Source organism: Geotrypetes seraphini, chromosome 2 (genome assembly GCF_902459505.1).
Source record: "Geotrypetes seraphini chromosome 2, aGeoSer1.1, whole genome shotgun sequence".
NCBI lineage: Eukaryota > Metazoa > Chordata > Amphibia > Gymnophiona > Dermophiidae > Geotrypetes > Geotrypetes seraphini.
The window spans coordinates 315,863,625-315,883,895 of NC_047085.1; positions in this window are offsets into that span (position 1 = coordinate 315,863,625).

A 20,271-nucleotide genomic window follows, 5' to 3' on the forward strand; every position below is an offset into this window, starting at 1 on the left:
TAAGGGGGGGGGGGGAGGAGGAGGTGTTAATGAAGTGATATCCTCTTTTTTATTAAAATAATACCTCTTAAATCTGAAGTGTTCATGAGTATAAAAGATGAGTTTTCACCTCTAATCGCTATGTAACAGGATACAGAATTTATACATCTGTCTTAATCAGGAAAAATATGGCAGAAGAAACAATGTTTGTCTATTTTGCATGTTTTGACAGAGATTTCGGCAGTTGGAACCCAAGCACAGTACCGGGTAGAGCTTTGGATTCTTGCCCAGAAATAGCTAAGAAGAAAAAATTTTAAAAAAATTTAAATTGAATCAGATTGGGCAAACTGGATGGACCATTCAGGTCTTTATCTGCCGCCATCTACTATGTTACTATATTTCTGGATACATCAAAAAAAATATAGACTCAATGGCCTTTAGATAAGGTTACCAAACCAAAGAGGCAATATAGTCATCAGAATATAATTCAAAACAAAAGCAGCCAAAATGTACAAATCTTTATTCACAATAAATAATTGAAAACCAAGTACAGCAGACCAGTGTCTAACCAAGGGTGGGCAACTCCGGTCCTCGAGGGCCGAAATCCAGTCGGGTTTTCAGGATTCCCCCAATGAATATGCATTGAAAGCAGTGCATGCAAATAGATCTCATGCATATTCATTGGTTTACCACACACTGAACAATTTCGGGATTTATAATATCAATTCAATAGCTCTACTATATTAAAATATGTTTTCTAAACACAAAGAGCTATATTTGTTACAAATTTATAAACTAAAATTCCACACATTCATGAATCACTTCTATTTTATATTAAAAAAAAAAAGATTTTCACCCAATCGGGTTTTCAGGATTTCCCCAATGAATATGCATTGAAAGCAGTGCATGCAAATAGATCTCATGCATATTGTGACAGGGAAGCTCCTGCCATGGTTAAAAAAACTGCTAGCTCAGTCAAAAGTGCAGCCCTCAAACCTGCAAGTCCTGAAATAAAGACTGTACACCCTGCTAAAAGCCCTAATTTAGCACAGCCAGAAAGAAGGGAGAAAAGGCAGGTGAGGTCACTGAAACGAATGAGGTCCGTTTCTTGGTCCCGAAATCGTCCTGCAAACATTCTATCATCTATTTCAGACGTCTGGAGGCAATTCCCCTTAGAAAGAAAGATACGCAGACAGAGTTCTAAAGGGATAGCCTGTTTTATTATTAGTCTGCATTCATTTATATATCTTCAGTGGTATTAGCAGATGACGTAAGTACAGACCATATCTAGTGACAGGATACATAGGCTTCAAAGAAGTAATCACAAAGGAGCAGGATATGTACTTCATTGTTTAAAGCTAAAAGGTGTAAAAAGCTTCCTTTATCTATCTCAACCGGTACATAGCAGTGGGGCGTCGAGCCTTCATTGTCTGAGAGCTAACTTCGTTAACATAAATTAAATGACCTCTTCCCAAACCATTAAGAGAGTAAACACGAACATTTACTTCCAGCATGGACAGAGACAGAAACTTATCCTTTAAAATGTGTCCTTTCAATCCCCTCTTACGTCATGAAAATGACGTCATAAATGCACAGCATGAGCGTGGAGGGAGAGATATTCTAGATATGTCTCTTGAGGAGGAGTTTTAGGGGCTGTAATATGAGTCAAACAGCGCAGGAACAGTCTTAAAAATTACATAAGCAACAAGAGTGCAGATATAACAATAAGAAGGTCTTTCACCCACCCCTGCATCCAACTAAAATACAGATCCCAAGGATTAGATAAACCAGAATTACATTTAAGTTCAGCAGAGAGGTCTTCTAATTTTTTAATGGCCATAGTAACCTTACCCGTGGGACCTGCATTGTCAGGAATAAAGGTGCAACAGGATAAAGTACTGGGGAGAATTTTACAGACACCCAACAAAGCGTTGCTGATTATAATAAATGTAATTAATCCAATCAACATTCTTATTGATAGTAATAAGGGACTCAAACCTAGCCTTAACCTGGTCTCGGGCCTTGAATTCATCTGGGACCCCTCTTGGGACCCCTATCTCATAGCTAAAGCGCACTGGCCTATCTACTGGCTGGGTAGTTTAACACGGAGCCGGAGGTCTCCACAGAGCCAGTAAATATCACCTAAAGCAAAATCTAATGCTGCAACAGTGAAGTATACCTATAATTTCCAAAAAAGAATACTAGGCTGTAGTTAAATTTCCAGTATGCCTTGGACAATAGTTTCTGATTAATTCATTAACACATTTTAGCTAATCATGATTTAATCAGGACTACTTGAAACCGTCTTCCTGCCCTCAGGGTCTATCTGCATCCCCATGCCAGAGTCGGATTGATACAATTTCCCATAGGCCTTGGCCGACACCAGCTATGCCAACCAAAATGCTGAATGCCTGCAACAGCTATGCTGACATCTTCCATATTCTTTGAAATGAAAGCAAACTTGTGGTACCCTTAGCCAGCTTGCCTCGCTTATGCCTTGCCAATCTCTAATAATATATCAGCACGTCCCCTGTACTGCAGAATCTCCAAGCTATGAAGATAAACAGTTCCCATTATGAGTTCAAACCTCTGTCTTAGGTTGCATAGGTCGTATCTATATCTTACCCGTCGTTGAGCGAATGAACAGTGCATAAGGGATGCAGGAAACTTTCTCAGGAGGCCCAGGCAAAAAGGTACAAAGATGTCATAAGAGAGTATGTAAGTATGGGATAATATTATCTCTGACCCTGGTAATGGTAATGCAATAGGCCATGCCAAATTAAAACCAAATTAGAACCAAATTTGCAAGTGTCAGAGAAGATACTGGAAATTCATGTATAACTGCCTCACAAGCTAAAAGGAACCTTGTGAGAAAAGAAATGTACACGTGTTTCACTCTACAGCAAAGGAGAATCATAACAATACATAGCAAAATTTGTACAATAATTAAGATAATGATAGAGTGAATTAAAACATTAAATACATGGTTTGCAGTGGGCGAATACTCAAAGAAAAGTTCCAAAGCTTGAGACATGAGCATCTCGGAGCAAATTTTGTGCAATCTGTCCATTTTCAAAAGTGATAGTATGGTTCACTTTTTTGGAGGTTTTCTTAAGTTGTTCAATAAAGTTCAGCAGCTTATGAAATGTCTCATTGCCCATACCAAGAGGTAGTAGATGTACAGCATATGAAATAAAGTCTGGAATGTCCGTAGAATAGGTTAAATATGTGGAATTGTACAGCAAAGCGTTCTTAGGAAGGTGGCTATATCCGATGAACAGGATACAATGTGTAAAAGTCTTTGCAGTCAGGGTACAGGAAGATGAATTACAGTCTCTTTAAACTGGTGAGATGCACGCTTGGGATGAAATGTGCACAGGATCTGTGTTCACCCTTGAGATGAAATGATGTCTGTGCATACAGGGAGGGATTTGAAAAAAGTCCCGATATCATTCAGCAGCTGTACTTCAGTGTGATCCAAATAAGAGATAGAAAACGGGAGAGAGAAACCATGTTGCCTGTACTGAATGGAGAGAGAGAGAGAGACCAGGTTGCCTGTACTGATTGTGGCAACATGTGACAATATTAATACATTTACTTGTTATAGTTATGGCAAAAGAGAGACAATATTCAAGTACTTAAGGTTCTTAATCAGACATTCCAAAAAGATATGTTTTTGTGTGCTGCATATAACTATTATGGCAATTCAGAGAGACCATAATTCTGTACTGAATGTATTAAAAAAATTATGTCAGAAATGTGTACTGAATGGTTCATATCTAGTGAGCACCATAGAATAAACACTGTATAGATATAGAATAAAACCTTTTCTTAAAATATAACCCCTAACTAAGCTACATTTAGCATATGCAAATTATAGGAATAAAAGAACATTGCGCATTTGGGCTAGTAAAAAGTGGGAAAAGAGCTAGCTCTAGAAATGGCCAATATTATGTATCCTGGGGTACCCCTCAAACCAAAACAAGTAGACAAAACACAGACCACATGGCACAGACAAAACACATAGCTCTAGGCTTCAAACTATTCTTCCATCGGTCAAGTGTTCAGAGCTGAACTTATCTCTGGAAATAAACACATTGTTATAGAAAAACAAAACAGAGATGAACACATGAGTAAAGTATATGGACAAATAATGCATAGCATAACCATCTCATATTTAGAAAAGCTAATGTCTCTTTGGATCGTCTTTATCTCTGCAGTGACAAAGAGGATCCCTGGAAAACACCAGAAATATCCTTGTACCAAAACTGGGATGGGCATGCATATATCCGAACCGCTGCTAAGAAAAAGAAAAGAAAAACACATTTTAATTTTGCAACATCCTAATTTCAGCTAAAACAATAGGAAGGAATTTTTTCCATTCACAAATGTGCCAGCTGTGGCTTTCCAGATTTTATCTTTAATAGTCCTGTTCCTGCGTTCGACAATACCGGAACTCTGTGGGTGATATGGGAGATGAAATTTCCACTCAATGCGGAGTGCGATAGCTAAATCTTTGCATACTCTGGCAGTGAAAGCAGGACCATTATCTGAGTTGATGTTTGTGGGACATCCCCACCTAGGGATGATTTCGTGAAGTAAAATGTTTACCATAGTCTGAGCAGTTTCATTTGTAGTGGGAAAAAACTTCAGGTTATCGGGAGAACATGTCAACAATAACAAGGGCAGCTGGTATACAGGGTTTCCCCTCTTTGCACCAAAGTCCGTCCGAAGGGTGGCTTTGGGCACCGGCCAGATGGGCATTGATTAAGCCAGTGACCAGGGTCTCCGCAATTAAAACATCCAGTACTTCTAGATGGATTATTACCATCTCAATCGGAGACAGGGGCTCGCCCGCTACGAAACCCGTGACCCCCTCTTCCGCGAGGAGCGGACAGGCGCGGTCCCCAGGTAGGTAGCTGGCCCTGATAATGCAGGATTTCCCGAGGCTTAGAGATCTCAAAGGAGAGTGTTGCGTAGTGGTTAGCGCTACAGCCTAAGGAACCCGAGGCTTGGGGGTTCAAACCCCGCACTGCTCCTTTTTCCAATCTGAAATTCTGCACAAGAACTAGTGGGCCATTCTGAAATCATTTGTTTGACCAGAATCTGCAAAGGAGAATGGAGGTTAGAAAGGAAAGTCTGAATAAGTAGGGAATCCATATTTGCATGGGCACTAAGACCTGCCTCTTGGGTCCAGGTTTCATTAAACCTCTTCAACACCTATCAAGCTCTGTCTGCAATCCTGATCGAATCACATTGGATTCCTGTTGCTTATCGCATTACGTTTAAAATCCTACTTTTAGTTTTTTAAAACACTGTCTTTGAACGAACCCCAATTCATTAATAACTACTTATTCCCCATAGTATATCACGTTCTTTAAGATCCATTAATCAAAAACTCTTAACAATTCTATCACTGAAAGTTATCGGAACTCATCATCATGATATCTTCTCTGTAATGGCCCCACAATTATGGAACACCTTACCTCAGCATTTAAGAGAAGAAAATGACCTAAACCATTTTAAAGGCAAACTGAAGAGCTTCCTTTTTAAAGACGCCTTTAATTTATTTATTCCCTATTCCTATTGTTTTCACCATTCATGTCTTCTTTTGTGCTTTATTAATACAATTGTAGTTCTGCCCTTTTTTCCTTATGTATCTGTTAGTTTGTATGTCAATATGTCAGACTCATGTAATTTACTATAAATAAGCTTATGTGTACACCTTGTTTTTTATTTGTAAATCGCTTAGCAAATTAAATTAAGCTATTCAATAAGTTAAAAATAAACTTGAAACTTGAATCTCACAAATTTCCATATTTTTTCTTGCTCTATCTGTAAAACTGATTCTGGCCCCTGTATTAATTAAAGTTAATTTATCCTGACCTTCTTTGGTAGTATTAACATTAGGGCGGCCGCAAGTGCCCAAAATCAAAGGTGCCACATACCTCAAGCTGAATCCAGAGTCTGACTTCTTTCCCTTATCTTGCATCTCCAAAATTGAGTCCACAGGAAAGTGATAAGAGTCCGGCAGGGCTGTGAAGGGTTGAGTGACCTTGGTATTTAGATACAGAAAGTCAGGACATCCCTATGCACTAACACTGTTTTGTTTTTTTGTTTTTTCCTGGCTGTCAAATCACTTTTTACTCTTTCCAATTCTATCTGCATTGTATCTCGATCCTGTTGCAATGCATTATATAAAGGCATCACTAAGAAAGAAAGATAATGCCTCCAAATTATTCAAAATACTGCCATTAAAATCATTTCAACTTAAAAGCTCGAAAGTTTGATCATGTCACACCACTTTTGATTAACTCCCATTGGCTTCCCATAGATCATCGATTTACTTATAAAATAATGTTACTGATACATAAAACCATAGCTTCCGGTCTACCCCCACAACCTCCATCGCACATTATGTTCTTCTTATCAAAACCTGTTATCCATTCCCTCTTTAAGACACATTGGCACCATGCATACTAATATCTTTTCTGTGACGGCCCCTACCGTCTGGAACTCAGCACCAAATTATATAAGAGAAAGTTCATCACTTGATAATTTTAAAACTAGCTTGAAGGCCTTTCTTTTTAAAGACGCATTTGAATTATAATAGCCCTTTTAAGGACTGTAATGGGACTTTGTTCCTTGCTTTTCTTATTCATTTTAATCTTTTCTACAAAGTGCTAGATTATTTATTTTTTGTTTCCTCCCTTTTGTTTTGATCCTTCTCCCTCTCTTTTTCATTATAATTTGTTTTGTTTTGTTTTTAAATATATGCCTTTCTGACTGTCTGTTTTAATAATTACACAAATGTATTTCTACCCTTTTTCATTTTGTTTCGGTAAGTTCCCCAAACAAACCTGAATATACATTAACATTTTATAACATTTCCAATATTCTTTTATCATTCTTAAAACTTATTTCAGACAATTTGTCTATGTATCAAACAAGCTGCTGAAAAGTTCTCAGCCGGCCTACAAACAGTGCTGAAAACTAGTCAGCCTGCTTGTCACTACAACAAAGGAGAAAGAGGGGCTGCCCTCCCCCTCTCCCCGCCAAAGACTGCCACAGAATCAGAATCAGATCTCCGACTCCAACTCAACCACTTCACCCATACCACACATCCACAACCTGGTTCACTCACATTCAATTCATATTAAGCCCTACAGAGTTCACCACTTTCACCTACCCTATTCAACATTTACATATCCTCTCTAGGACACCCACTGCAAAAACCAAACCTGATCTATTACATATATGCAGACGACATCTCCATCCTAATCCCAGTGAATAGCATAACAAATGAAACCTCAAAATACATTACTCATATAATGACCGAAATAGAACATTGGACAAGCAACTTCAAACTGAAACTTAACACAGAAAAAAAACAAAAATCTTCCTTGCAAGCCCAACGGATAAAATTGCCAATTCAACGCTACATATAAAAGACCATGATTACCCAATTACCAACACAATAAAAATATTGGGAGTCACATTGGACACACACACCTCACTATGATTGAACACACGAATATTGTGGCAACAAAATGTTTCACGATGTTATGGAAATTAAAGACCATCAAAAAATACTTCGACCCACTATCGTTTAGATTACTAGTGCAGTCACTAGTGCTTTCTACCCTGGACTATTGTAATATCGTTTATTTGGGTATCATTCAGAACTCAGCTGTCCGCTTGATATATGGATTAAAAAAAGAATGACCATGTCACCCCACCACAAACACTGCACTGGCTGTCAGTCGAGGCAAGAATATTATTCAAGTTCTCCTGCATATGTTTCAAGCTAGTTTGGGGACTAGCACCTACGTATCTACAAACTCACTTTGCACTCCACAACCCAACAAGACAAACCAGAAACAACTATCTTTTTTGCATACCCAAGCATAACCAATTGTAAATATAAAACCTTTCTGGACAGAACCTTCATGCTCCAAGCAAATAAACAACAACATTGGCTAGACAGTCACATTAATAAAACCGAACTGACCTACAATGCCTTTAGAAAACTCATAAAAACTACCCTATTCGACAGATACATCACCTAAACAGAACCTCACCAAGTACTCTTTCTTTTCACAATGCTCTCTGAAATCCTAATTCTTGCTGTTTCTGAATCTCTAAACAAACTGTACATTGTAATTTTTTCCCTTTTTTTAGGAAAGCTGCGATTTTTCTTTACAGGTCTGCTCCGAAATTCTTAGCAAACATTATATTTTGTAATTTTGATTCCTAATAGTCTCTGTACTCCCTCCACATTTTGTAAATCACTGAATGTCCAGCTCTCTTAAATGTAAACCGCCTAGAAGTCGCAAGATTGTGGCGGTATAGAAGAATAAAGTTATTACCATTATTATTATTATTACTGAAGCGAACAAAGTCTCATCTGTCTAAGAACATAAGAAGCGCCATCTCCGGATCAGACCTTCGGTCCATCAAGTCCGGCGATCCGCACACGCGGAGGCCCTGCCAGGTATACACCTGGCTTATTTTATAGCCAACCATATCTTTATATGCCTCTCTCAAGGAGATATGCATCTAGTTTGCTTTTGAAGCCTAGGACTGTCGATTCCGCAATAATCTCCCCTGGGAGAGTATTCCAGATGTCAATCACTCTCTGTGTGAAGCAGAACTTCCTGACATTAGTCCTGAACTTGTCCCCCCTTAGCTTCATTTCATGTCCTCTTGTCCGTGTCAAATTGGACAATGTAAATAATCTCTGCTCTATTTTGTCGATTCCTTTCAGTATTTTGAAGGTCCCGATCATATCCCCACGCAGTCTCCTTTTCTCAAGGGAGAACAATCCCAGTGTTTTAAGTCGATCCTCATATTCCAGTTTCTCCATACCCTTCACTAGTTTAGTTGCTCGTCTCTGCACCCTCTCCAGCAGTTTTATATCCTTCTTTAGGTAGGGAGACCAATGTTGGACGCAGTATTCCAAGTGGGGTCTGACTATTGCCCTATAAAGCGGCATTATAACTTTCTCCGATCTACTCGAGATTCCTTTCTTTATCATGCCCAACATTCTATTTGCCTTCTTTGCCGCTGCCGCGCATTGTGCCGACGGCCTCAGGGTCCTATCTATCAGTACACCCAGGTCCCTTTCTTGTTCACTTTTTCCCAGAGTTGCACCTGACATTCTGTACTCGTATTCCTTATTCTTACTGCCTAAATGCATTACCTTGCATTTCTCCACGTTGAACCTCATCTGCCATTTCTCCGCCCATTTTTCTAACCGACACAAATTTTTGTGTCGTCTGCAAACTTGATGATCTCACTGGATGTTCCGTTTTCCAAGTCATTGATATAAATATTAAAAAGGATCGGCCCAAGTACCGAGACCTGGGATACACCACTAGTCACTTTCTCCCAGTCGGAGAACTTCCCATTAATGCCCACTCTCTGCTTCCTGTTATCCAGCCATTTGCCTATCCATCTTTGTATATCTCCCTCTATGCCATGGCTTTGTAGTTTCCTGAGAAGTCTTTCGTGTGGAACTTTGTCGAACGCTTTCTGGAAGTCCAAGTATATTATGTCCACCGGCTTTCCACTATCAATTTGCTCGTTCACGGTCTCAAAGAATTGGAGTAAATTCGTCAAACACGATTTCCCTTTCCTGAATCCATGTTGACTGGGTTTCATCAAGTCGTGTGTGTCCAAGTAATGTAATGTAATTTATTTCTTATATACCGCTACATCCGTTAGGTTCTAAGCAGTTTACAGAAAATATACATTAAGATTAGAAATAAGAAAGGTACTTGAAAAATTCCCTTACTGTCCCGAAGGCTCACAATCTAACTAAAGTACCTGGAGGGTAATAGAGAAATGAAAAGTAGAGTTAGAGGAAAAATAAAAATAAAATAAACATTTTAACAAGACAGCATTGATCTAAATACTTTGGAAGGTAGAAGAGAGGAGAGAAAGGAATAGAAGCAGAAGGGGGAGCCGTTGAACAGTAGAATTCTGGAGAAATTTAAATGATAGAAATAGAACAAAACAAAGACAAAAGGCAAAACAATAGATAAGATTAAAGATAAATCATAAGCTGGAAAGAAAAATAAAATAAAACTTTGTCTTCAATCCACGGTTTCAGCGTCAGTGATGAAGTGGAGCAAGTAAGTTTAGGAGGAGCGATTGACGTTTCCAGAAAGGGCTTCTTCAGGGAAGAGACTTGGCCGACAGTCCCAGGATGCCTATGTCTCCTCCCCTGCGATGTTCTCCCATCCATGCATTCCCTCCCAGACACACTGCCCGTGCCCCAGCCGCTCCAAGGAGGCTGCCCCAGATGAGGCCCACGGTGAATGCAGGATTCTCTCCTCTGCGGGAAAGCCGCCCGGAGCCGACAGTCGATCTTCTTAGCGGATTGCAGGGGGGAAGAGTTCACACTCTTGGTAGGATCTGGTCTGTGTGCTCTCGGTGGTTGTGGCTGGTCTCGTTGCTGCTTAGGTGTAAAAGCAGTTGATCTCCACTGCTGCTGATATTTAAAAGCAGGCAGATTGATTTCTCCAATGGACTGCAGGGGGAGGAGTTCACACTCCTGGCAGGATTGGGTCTGTGGGCTCTTGGTGGTTGCGGTAGGTCTCGCTGCTGCTTGTATGTAAAAGCAGTTGTTTTTCTACTGCTGCTGATATTTAAAGCAGGTAGATTGATCTCTTAAACGGGATATAGGGGGAGGAGCTCACATGCCTGGCTGGATCGGGGCAAGGGCTCCTATTATAGGCAGCTGGTCTTGCTGCTACTTAGGTGTTAAAGCAGTTGATTTTCCTAGCGGACTGCAGGAGGTGTGGAGCTCACACTCCTGTCATGATCTGGTCTATGGGCTCTTGGTAGTTGCAGTTGGTCCCAATGCTGCTTAGGTGTAAAAGCAGTTCTCCCACTGCTGCTGATATTTAAAAGCAGGTAGATTGATCTATCCAATGGAATGCTGGGGGAAGATCTTATATGTCTGGCTGGATCGTGGCAAAGGGTTCCCGGTAGTGGCGGCTGGTCCTATTGCTGCTTAGGTGTAAAAACAGTTGATCTTCTTATCGGATTGTAGGGGGGGCGGATCTCACATTCCTGGCAGGTTCGGGTCTGTGGGTTCTTGGTGGTTGCGGATGGACCCGCTGCTGCTTAGGTGTAAAAGCAGTTGTTTTCCCAATGCTGCTGATATTTAAAAGCAGGCAGATTGATCTCTCCAACAAATTGTATGGTGAAGAGCATACACGTCTGGCTGGATTGGGACAAAAGCTCTCGATAGTGGCGGCTGGTCTTGGTGCTGCTTAGGTGTAAAAGCAGTTGATCTCCTACTTCTGATGATATTTAAAAGCAAGCATATTGATTTTTCCAACGGAATGCTGGGGGAAGAGCTTACTTGTCTGGCTGGATCAGGGCAAAGGGCTCTCGGTAGTGGTGGCTAGTCCTGTTGCTGCTTAGGTGTAAAAAACAGTTGATCTTCCTAGTGGACTGCAGGGGGAGGTGGAGCTCACACTCTTGGCTGGATCGGGTCTGTGGGCTCTTGGTAGTTGCGGATAGTTCCGCTGCTGCTGAGGTGTAAAAGCAGTTGATTTCCCACTGTTGCTGATATTTAAAAGCAGGTAGATTGATCTCTCCAATGGACTGCAGAGGGAGGAGCTCACATGCCTGGCTGGATCGGGGCAAAGGGCTCTTGGTAGTGGTGGCTGGTCCTGCTGCTGCTTAGGTGTAAAAGCAGTTGATTTTCCTAGCGGACTGCAGGGAGGGTGGAGCTCATATTTTTGCAGGATCGGGACTGTGGGTTTTTGGTGGGTTGGTCCCGTTGCTGCTTACGTGTAAAAGCAATTGATCTCCCACTGCTGCTGATATTTAAAAGCAGGCAGATTGTCCAGGGAGAGGAGCTCTGCACTTAAACTGCCATCCTCCTCGCCTCCAAGTTCCGGAATGCTGGACTATGCTATCCTTGATCAGTGATTCAATCATCTTGCCGGGGACAGACGTAAGACTCACAGGTCTATAGTTGCCCGGTTCTCCTCTCGATCCTTTTTTGAAAATTGGCGTGACGTTTGCTTTCTTCCAGTCGTCTGGTATCTGACCAGTTCTGATTGACAGGTTTGCAAGTTTTTGCAATAACTCTCCGATTTCAACCTTCAATTCCTTCAAGACTCTCGGGTGAATTTCATCCGGTCCAGGGGATTTGTCACTTTTAAGTTTGTCGATCTGGTAGTATATCTGATCTAAGTTCACTTCAACTGTGGTGAGGCTGTCCTCTATTTCTCCTGTAAACAGTTTCTCCGCTTCAGGTATTGTTGAGGTGTCCTCCTTCGTAAAGACGGACGCAAAGAAGGAATTTAGTTTGTCTGCGATTTGTTTATCTTCCTTGATGTACCCTTTTCTTCCCTTGTCGTCCAGGGGTCCCACTGCCTCTTTTGCAGGTTTTTTCCCTTTCACGTATCTAAAGAAGGGCTTGAAGTTTTTGGCCTCCCGGGCTATTTTTTCCTCATAGTCCTGTTTTGCATCCCTCACCGCCTTGTGATATTTCTTCTGTTCATCTTTATGTTTGTTCCAGGCTTCGGTTGTCTTCGTGCATTTCCATTTTTTGAAAGAGTCCTTCTTTTCTTTTATGGCTTCCTTCACCTGTATGGTAAGCCATGCTGGTTCTCCTTTGCCTTTAGTTCTCCGATCTTTAGAAATCCTCGGAATGTAGAGATCTTGTGCTTCTGCAATAGTATTTTTCAATAGGCACCATGCCTGATCTACTGTTTCAAGTTTGTCCACCATCTTCTCAAGTCGTTTTGTTACCATGGCTCTCATGCAATCGTATTTACCCTTTTTAAAGTTTAAGGTGGTGGTTAAGGTTTTGGCATGTTTCCCTTTCCCGATGTCCAGTTTAAAGTTGATTACATTGTGATCACTCGTTCCCAGTGGAACCATGACTTCTACTTCTGTTATCGGTCCCGTGAGACCATTTAGGACCAAGTCCAAGGTGGCGTCGCCTCTTGTCGGCTCTTTTACCATTTGCTCCAGGAAGCAATCACCTAGCACCTCCAGGAACTTGGCCTCCTTGCCGCAGTTGGAGGCTCCTAGTTTCCAGTCTATTCCTGGGAGATTGAAGTCTCCCAATATAACTATATTGCCTGTCTTGCATACTTGTTTGATTTCCTCCATCATTTCTGAGTCAGTGTCTTCCGCCTGTCCTGGGGGACGATAGTAAAGGCCAATTTTTGTATCTGCGCCATTGTGACCAGGAATTTTGATCCAGAGGGACTCCAGCTTCACTTTCCTGTCTGTTGTAATCATTCCAACAGAATCTATTCCTTCCTTAACATATAGGGCAATACCTCCACCTTTCTGCCCTTCCCGATCCCTTCTATATAGTTTGTATCCCTGTAGTACTGTGTCCCATTTGTTTTCTTCATTCCACCATGTTTCTGTTATGTCAATGATATCCATTTTCTCATGTCTTGCTATCGTCTCTAGTTCTCCCATTTTGTTTCCTAGACTTCTAGCATTTGTATACATACATCTAAGTTCCCTTTGTGTTACCTTTTTGGACCTTCTACTCTTGGCTGTCCTTACAGTTTCATTTACGGTATCCTTTACTGCTCCTGTGTTATCTCCCATGTTTGCTGTGTGGTCATCCCCTCCTGTGTCTGAGTTGTCCCTTCCTGCTTGTTCTCCTTTGTTGGCTGTGAGGTTGACCTCTCTTGTGTATGAGTAGTAGTCCTTTGTTCCTACATCGGGGCATCCTGTTGTCCGTGCCATCGACCGGTGGTCGACTGTCGGCTTTCCCCTGTCCTTCAGTTTAAAGCCTTCTCTATTGCTTTCTTCATGTTGCCTGCCAAAACTCTTGCTCCTTCCTTGTTGAGGTGTAGTCCATCCCTTCTGTAGTACTTGCTTTTTCCCCAGAACGCCGTCCAGTTGTGCACGAAGTCGAAGCCTTCGTCTTCGCACCATCGTCTCATCCAGGCGTTGATCACTTGCAATTCCCCTTGTCTCTTTCCATCTGCTCTTGGTACAGGGAGGATTTCAGAGAAGGCCACCTTCACCTCCCTAATCTTCAGTTGTCTTCCGAGTGAGCGGAGCTGGCCCTTCATCTCTTCCCTGTCATACTTCCGCCCGCTCACATCATTTGTTCCCACGTGGATAAGCACAGCGGTGTCTACTCCCCCTGCGCCATCTATGATCCTGGAGATCCTGTTGGTCACATCCTTTACTCTTGCTCCAGGCAGACAGGTGACGACTCTGTCCTCTCTTCCTCCTGCGGTGTGGCTGTCCACGTGTCGTATAATGGAGTCGCTTACGATGATCCCCATCTTCTTTATTCGGGAGTTCCTTGGGGGGCGTAGGTCCACGTCCTTGGAGTAGGGCCAGTCATCTTCCTTGAAGATACTCTTGAAATTGTTTCCAGTTCTTTGGGTGGGGGGACATCTTCCTGTGCTCTCACTATTCCTCCTGGTGTGCGGTTGTCTCCTACCTCGTCTTCGTTTTCTTCTGTGTTGGCATGGGTGTCTTCTCTCCTCACATGGGTTTCCTGAGTACAGTTTTCCAGCCCTGGGATCTCTACGTGGTGCTGATGGGCTTCCTCTATGAACATTTCTAGATCCTTGACCTCGTCGTTTGGGCTGTACTCCACTAGAATCTTCTCCTGTGCTCGGATTCTGTCTTCGAGTTCCATCACAGTTCCCTCCAATAGTCTTACCTGACATTTCAAGCTATCCATCTCCATGCATCGATCGCAAATGTATGCCTGGATCCCCGAAGGGAGGTAGTCATACATATTGCAGTCGATACAGAAGACAGGAAAGCTCATCTTCTGACTTCCTTGGGCTTCCATTTCGTGCTTCACTCGTGGGTTGTCTGAGTGATTTGTTGTGACCTACTGCTGCTCTTTTTCCTACTGATCCTACCTTCCCCTTACCTTCTGACTTCCTGACTGCAGGCTTCCTATTTGAGTGAGTCTGTTTGTGTTACAGTGCTTGTGCCTTTGTGTGCTTGTGTCCCTTGCCTGCTGCTTCCTTGTGTTGCTTGCCTTGTCTCTCTCGTGTGTGCTGTCTCTGCTCTACCTCACCTTGATTGTATGTGCAGGTTGGTTTCTTTTGTGTCTGTCTCTTCCTTATCTTCTGTGCTTGTCGGTTCCTTACGGGTCTGTTCTCCTCTGGTGTTCTTGAGAGAGTAGCGCTCGTCCCTTGCAAGGCCCTTTGCAAAGGCGCTCTCGCTAAGGCAAGTGCCTTTACCGCGCGCCGAACGGCTGGGAGCCGTTGGCTCCTCCCCTTTTCAAGGGGGAGTCCGGTGCTGCCTCTGACGTGTAGGGGGTGGGCGGAGCGTACTCTCGCCGCTTCCCCGAGTCTTCGGCTCTCCTGCCTCCTGTGCAAAGGTTTCAAAGCTTCCCCGACTTCTCCTCTAGCTCTGACCGCCTGTGCACGCTGCTCCTTTCCTTCTTGTACTCGGCACCAGCATCTGTGTGCCGCGTTGGCTTCTCCCCTTTTCAAGGGGGAGTCCGGCGCTGCCTCTGACGTGTAGGGGGTGGGCGGAGCGTACTTTCACCGCTTCCCCGAGTCTTCGGCTCTCCTGCCTCCTGTGCAAAGGTTTCAAAGCTTCCCCGACTTCTCCTCTAGCTCTGACCGCCTGTGCACGCTGCTCCTTTCCTTCTTGTACTCGGCACCAGCGTCTGTGTGCCGCGTTGGCTCCTCCCCTTTTCAAGGGGGAGTCCGGCGCTGCCTCTGACGTGTAGGGGGTGGGCGGAGCGTACTCTCGCCGCTTCCCCGAGTCTTCGGCTCTCCTGCCTCCTGTGCAAAGGTTTCAAAGCTTCCCCGACTTCTCCTCTAGCTCTGACCGCCTGTGCATGCTGCTCCTTTCCTTCTTGTACTCGGCACCAGCGTCTAGGAGGTGGAGAATCCTAAGTGCCTTTATGACCCATAAGAAAAACAATATCACAATGCAGGAATTTTTTCAATAACAAAAACAATAAAACAATGCAGAAATTTTCGCTTACCTTACCTTATAAGCGAGGTACATTAATAATATACAATATAATCTTATACTCTATAAAATCTTATCTAAGCGATAGAAGAGAAAAGCACATGCAAAGAATGGTACAGATGACAGAATGCGCAGACGTTTCTATAAATCCACAATAGAGACTTTCCAAAAGTCTTCACTTAATTTCATTCTTCCCGAAAGAATGGCAGCTGCTTATTTTCGCGGCGGGAGTTTACCGAAAACTCCATATTAATATTTGTCCTTGCCAAAAGAACAGTAACCGTGGCGGGTTTACCAAAAACCCTACAATATAAATAAAGGGTTGGAACATGACTCCAATACCTGTGAGTATTAAAGAACAGAATTCAGAAATACTCACAAAATATTGGTAATGTCAAGTCCATCACGGACGTAGCCCCCAAATTGAAACGAATGAGGTCTGTTTCTTGGTCCCAAAATCGTCCTGCAAACATTCTATCATCTATTTCAGACGTCTGGAGGCAATTCCCCTTAGAAAGAAAGATACGCAGATAGAGTTCTAAAGGGATAGCCTGTTTTATTATTAGTCTGCATTCATTTATATATCTTCAGTGGTATTAGCAGATGACGTAAGTACAGACCATATCTAGTGACAGGATACATAGGCTTCAAAGAAGTAATCACAAAGGAGCAGGATATGTACTTCATTGTTTAAAGCTAAAAGGTGTAAAAAGCTTCCTTTATCTATCTCAACCGGTACATAGCAGTGGGGGGTCGAGCCTTCATTGTCTGAGAGCTAACTTCGTTAACATAAATTAAATGACCTTTTCCCAAACCATTAAGAGAGTAAACACGAACATTTACTTCCAGCATGGAAATCCTTTAAAATGTGTCCTTTCAGTCACAGCCAGAAATTCAGGCAGGGAGGGCATAGAAACCACAGTCTATCCCCTATTACTCCTTTGCCAGAGCAAGGGAGAAATATGAAACCAATACAGAAGGGGGTGGAGTTAGCTATCGAGCTCTGCAGTCAAGTAAGCCTCAAATAGGAAGACTGTAGGGAGATCAGGGGAAGACAGCTGGCCCTGATTGGAGAAGCCAGGCAGCATACAGGGAGGGCAGTTATCAAATGTCTCTTATCCCCCAGAAAAGAGGTTTTCCACGAGGCCAGCCAGCAAGGACAGAAAGCCTGACTCCAGAGAGGTACAATAGCTTTCCAATTTAGCCTTGGGGTGAGGGGCTGATAGGTTGTTATGATGAGGAGGAAAACTACTTAGGGAAGTTCCCAAACACTCAGTGGGGGAGGGGTGGTAAAGCCTGAAGTGGAGGACTTAATGGAAGCCTCCAGTCCCTGTAATACTGAGTGGGGAGTGTACAACGAAGCTGATCCAGAAGAATGTGTGCTGGAGGAAGACAGGGACCTATGAATGAGCAGTGTGAAGCTGTTTTCTTCCTCCCAGTAGTGAGTCCAAGCTGCCCACAAGAAGCCTGAGTTAGAGGAAGGCAGCAGGTACTGCCAAGGCAGCAGTGCCAAATTAAAACAAGGTTTCTATAAACCTCAATTCACCCAGTTTCCAAAAGACTAAAGCAGAAGGACACTAGGGGAGCATATTGGGAGGGCCTGAAGACTTGGGTAAAGGGAGGCTTACTCCACACAGCCTGCAAACCTGGGCTGTGGAGTAGAGAGTTGCGCGGGGACAGAAACCCTACCCGTCCCCGCCAAAATCCCACCCGTCCCCACCCGTCCCCGTGAGGAATCCCTCCGTCCCCACCCATCCCCGTGAGGAATCCCCTCCGTCCCCACCCGTCCCCGCGAGGAATCCCCTCCGTCCCCACCCGTCCCCGCGAGGAATCCCCTCTGTCACCATCCTTCCCTATAAACTTCAGAAATAGTTATTTTATTTAATTATGCTACTGAATTAAAGGCTCTGGTAGAGACCCATTTACAAATAAGCAAAGAGACTTTATTAATTTGGAAATATTAATTGGGAAGAATACATACTTTGTAAATGGGTTTCTACCAGAACCTCTAATGTAAATATAAAATATAAATACTCAGCTGATGAGAACCCACAAACTGTCAGCTGAGGACTTCCTTTGCAGTTGGCCGGGGGTCCCTTTTGCCAAGCTTGGCAGGCAGCAGTAGCGTCCCTGAGTCACAGATGCTGGCACCTCAGTGGCTCATGGATGCTGCCAGTGACTGCTGCATTTGGTGGAGGGGAGTTCTGGCCATCTCTAGAGGAGGTCCTCTGCTGGCGGTGCTTGGGGATCACCACCAGTCACAGCAAGGGTCAACAAGTACTTCAACACTATAGAAATAAAACCAGAAATGCATTTCCTTTTCTTTTGAACACAAAACAAAGACATCTGCCATATACATTGCCCAAAGCTAACATATTTTAGTCAATAAATTCCGTTTTTTACCTTCGTTGTCTGGAGACTTATTTTTCCATAAAGTTGGTCCCAGTTTCTTTTTTCCGCTTTCCCATCTTCTGTAAATTCTTCTGTTGTTGTCCATTGGTTCCCCCTACCATGGTCCAGCATTTATCTCTTTCTCATCTTTCGTGCCTGCCCACCAGCCCCATACCCAACATTTCTCCTTCTATCACCCCTTTCCAACACTATGCCACATCTCTCCCTCCATTCCCTTCACCACTGTCCAATATTCCTCCCTCTTGCATCCCTTTCAATCTGTCCCATTGTTCCCTTGCCACATTTCTCCCATCTTTTTCTTCCCTATCACATTCTGTACCTTCTTCCCTACGACCAAAAATTCTCCTCTTTCTTCCATTTGCCGTGTGTGTGCCGTGAGGGAGGTCTGGTGCCCCAGAGTAAGAGCAGGGGTGCCCACACTTTATGGGCTTGCGAGCTACTTTATAATGACTAAGTCAAAATGATCTACCAATAATAAAATTTAAAAAAAACACAAAGCAGAGAAAGGCAGAGAAAATGTTAATTATTCATATTCCGGGTTTTTTCAAAGAGGTCACGGCAGATGACTCTATGCAATGTCACCTCGTTAACAAAATACAAAAATAGACAAATACACCCCCTCCCTTTTTACTAAACCACAATAGTAGGTTTTAGTACAGGGAGTTACGCTGAATGACTCGCGCTGCTCTCAATGCTCATAGGCTCCCTGCGCTAAAAAACGCTATTGCAGTTTAGTAAAAGGGAGTCATAGTGCAAAATATAGACAGCAGATATAAATTCTCAAAACAGACACATTTTGATCACTAAATTGAAAATAAAATCATTTTTCCTACCTTTGCTGTTTGGTGATTTCATGAGTCTCTGGTTGCACTTTCTTCTTCTGACTGTGCATCCAATCTTTCTTCCTTTCTTTCAGCCTCCTGTATGTTTCCTCTCCTCCAGACCTCATTCTCTCCCCCAACTTTTTCTTTCTGTCTCCCTGTTCCCCCTTCTTTCTGTCTCCCTGTCTGCCCCCTTTCTTTCTTTCTCCGTGCCCTCTCCCAAGCCACTCGGTTTGCTGCCACCGCCATCGGGGAATAGCCCCCAAGCCACCGCCGTCCCAAGCTTTCCCTGCAGAAGCGTCATGCTGACCAGCATTCCGCTCCCTGACGTCAATTCTGACGTAGGAGAGGAAGTTCCGGGCCAACAAGGCATTTCTCCTCATTCCATCCAGCCTGAGCCCCATCTCTCCTTGATCCAGCATTTCCCTTCTGTGTTTGTCAGAATTACCATTCCACCTATTTTCCAGCATCACCCTTCTTTGTCCATCTTACCTATATCCCTATCTCACCACTTTTTCAGAATCTTCATTTGTCTCTGTCCTTGTCTTTACCCTTGTTCACCATTTGCCCTTTCAATGTCTTTATCTCCCCCCCCCCCCACTTTTTCAGCATTACTTATATGTCTCTATTTCACCTCCTCTTCATGTCCCCTCTGTATCTCTATCCTTATTCAGTAGGTCCTGCTTACTCTTTCTCTTCTTTGTGTCACTATCTCCATTTTCAGCTTTCCCCCCTTTTCCTTTGTTACTGCACCCGGTAGCCAGAATCTTTCCACCCTCCCTCCACTCCGGCCCAGCCCAGTATGAAATATTTCCTTTTGTTTCCCTCCCCTCTCTCTTTCTCTCTCTCTTCTCCTCCCTCACCCACGAGTCCTGCACCTGGCAACACCCCCCTGCTCCGCGGCTCTCTTCAGCAACTCGTCAGCAGCGGTGATCAAGACAAGCTGCCGACATCGAGGCCTTCCCTCTACGAGTCCCGCCTTTGTGGAAAAAGGAAGTTGAAACAAGCGGGACTCGCAAAGGGTAGGCCCCGACATCAGAAGCTTGTGTCAATCGCTGCTGCTGAGTTGCCGAAGAGAGCCGCGGAGCAGGGGGTGTGGCCA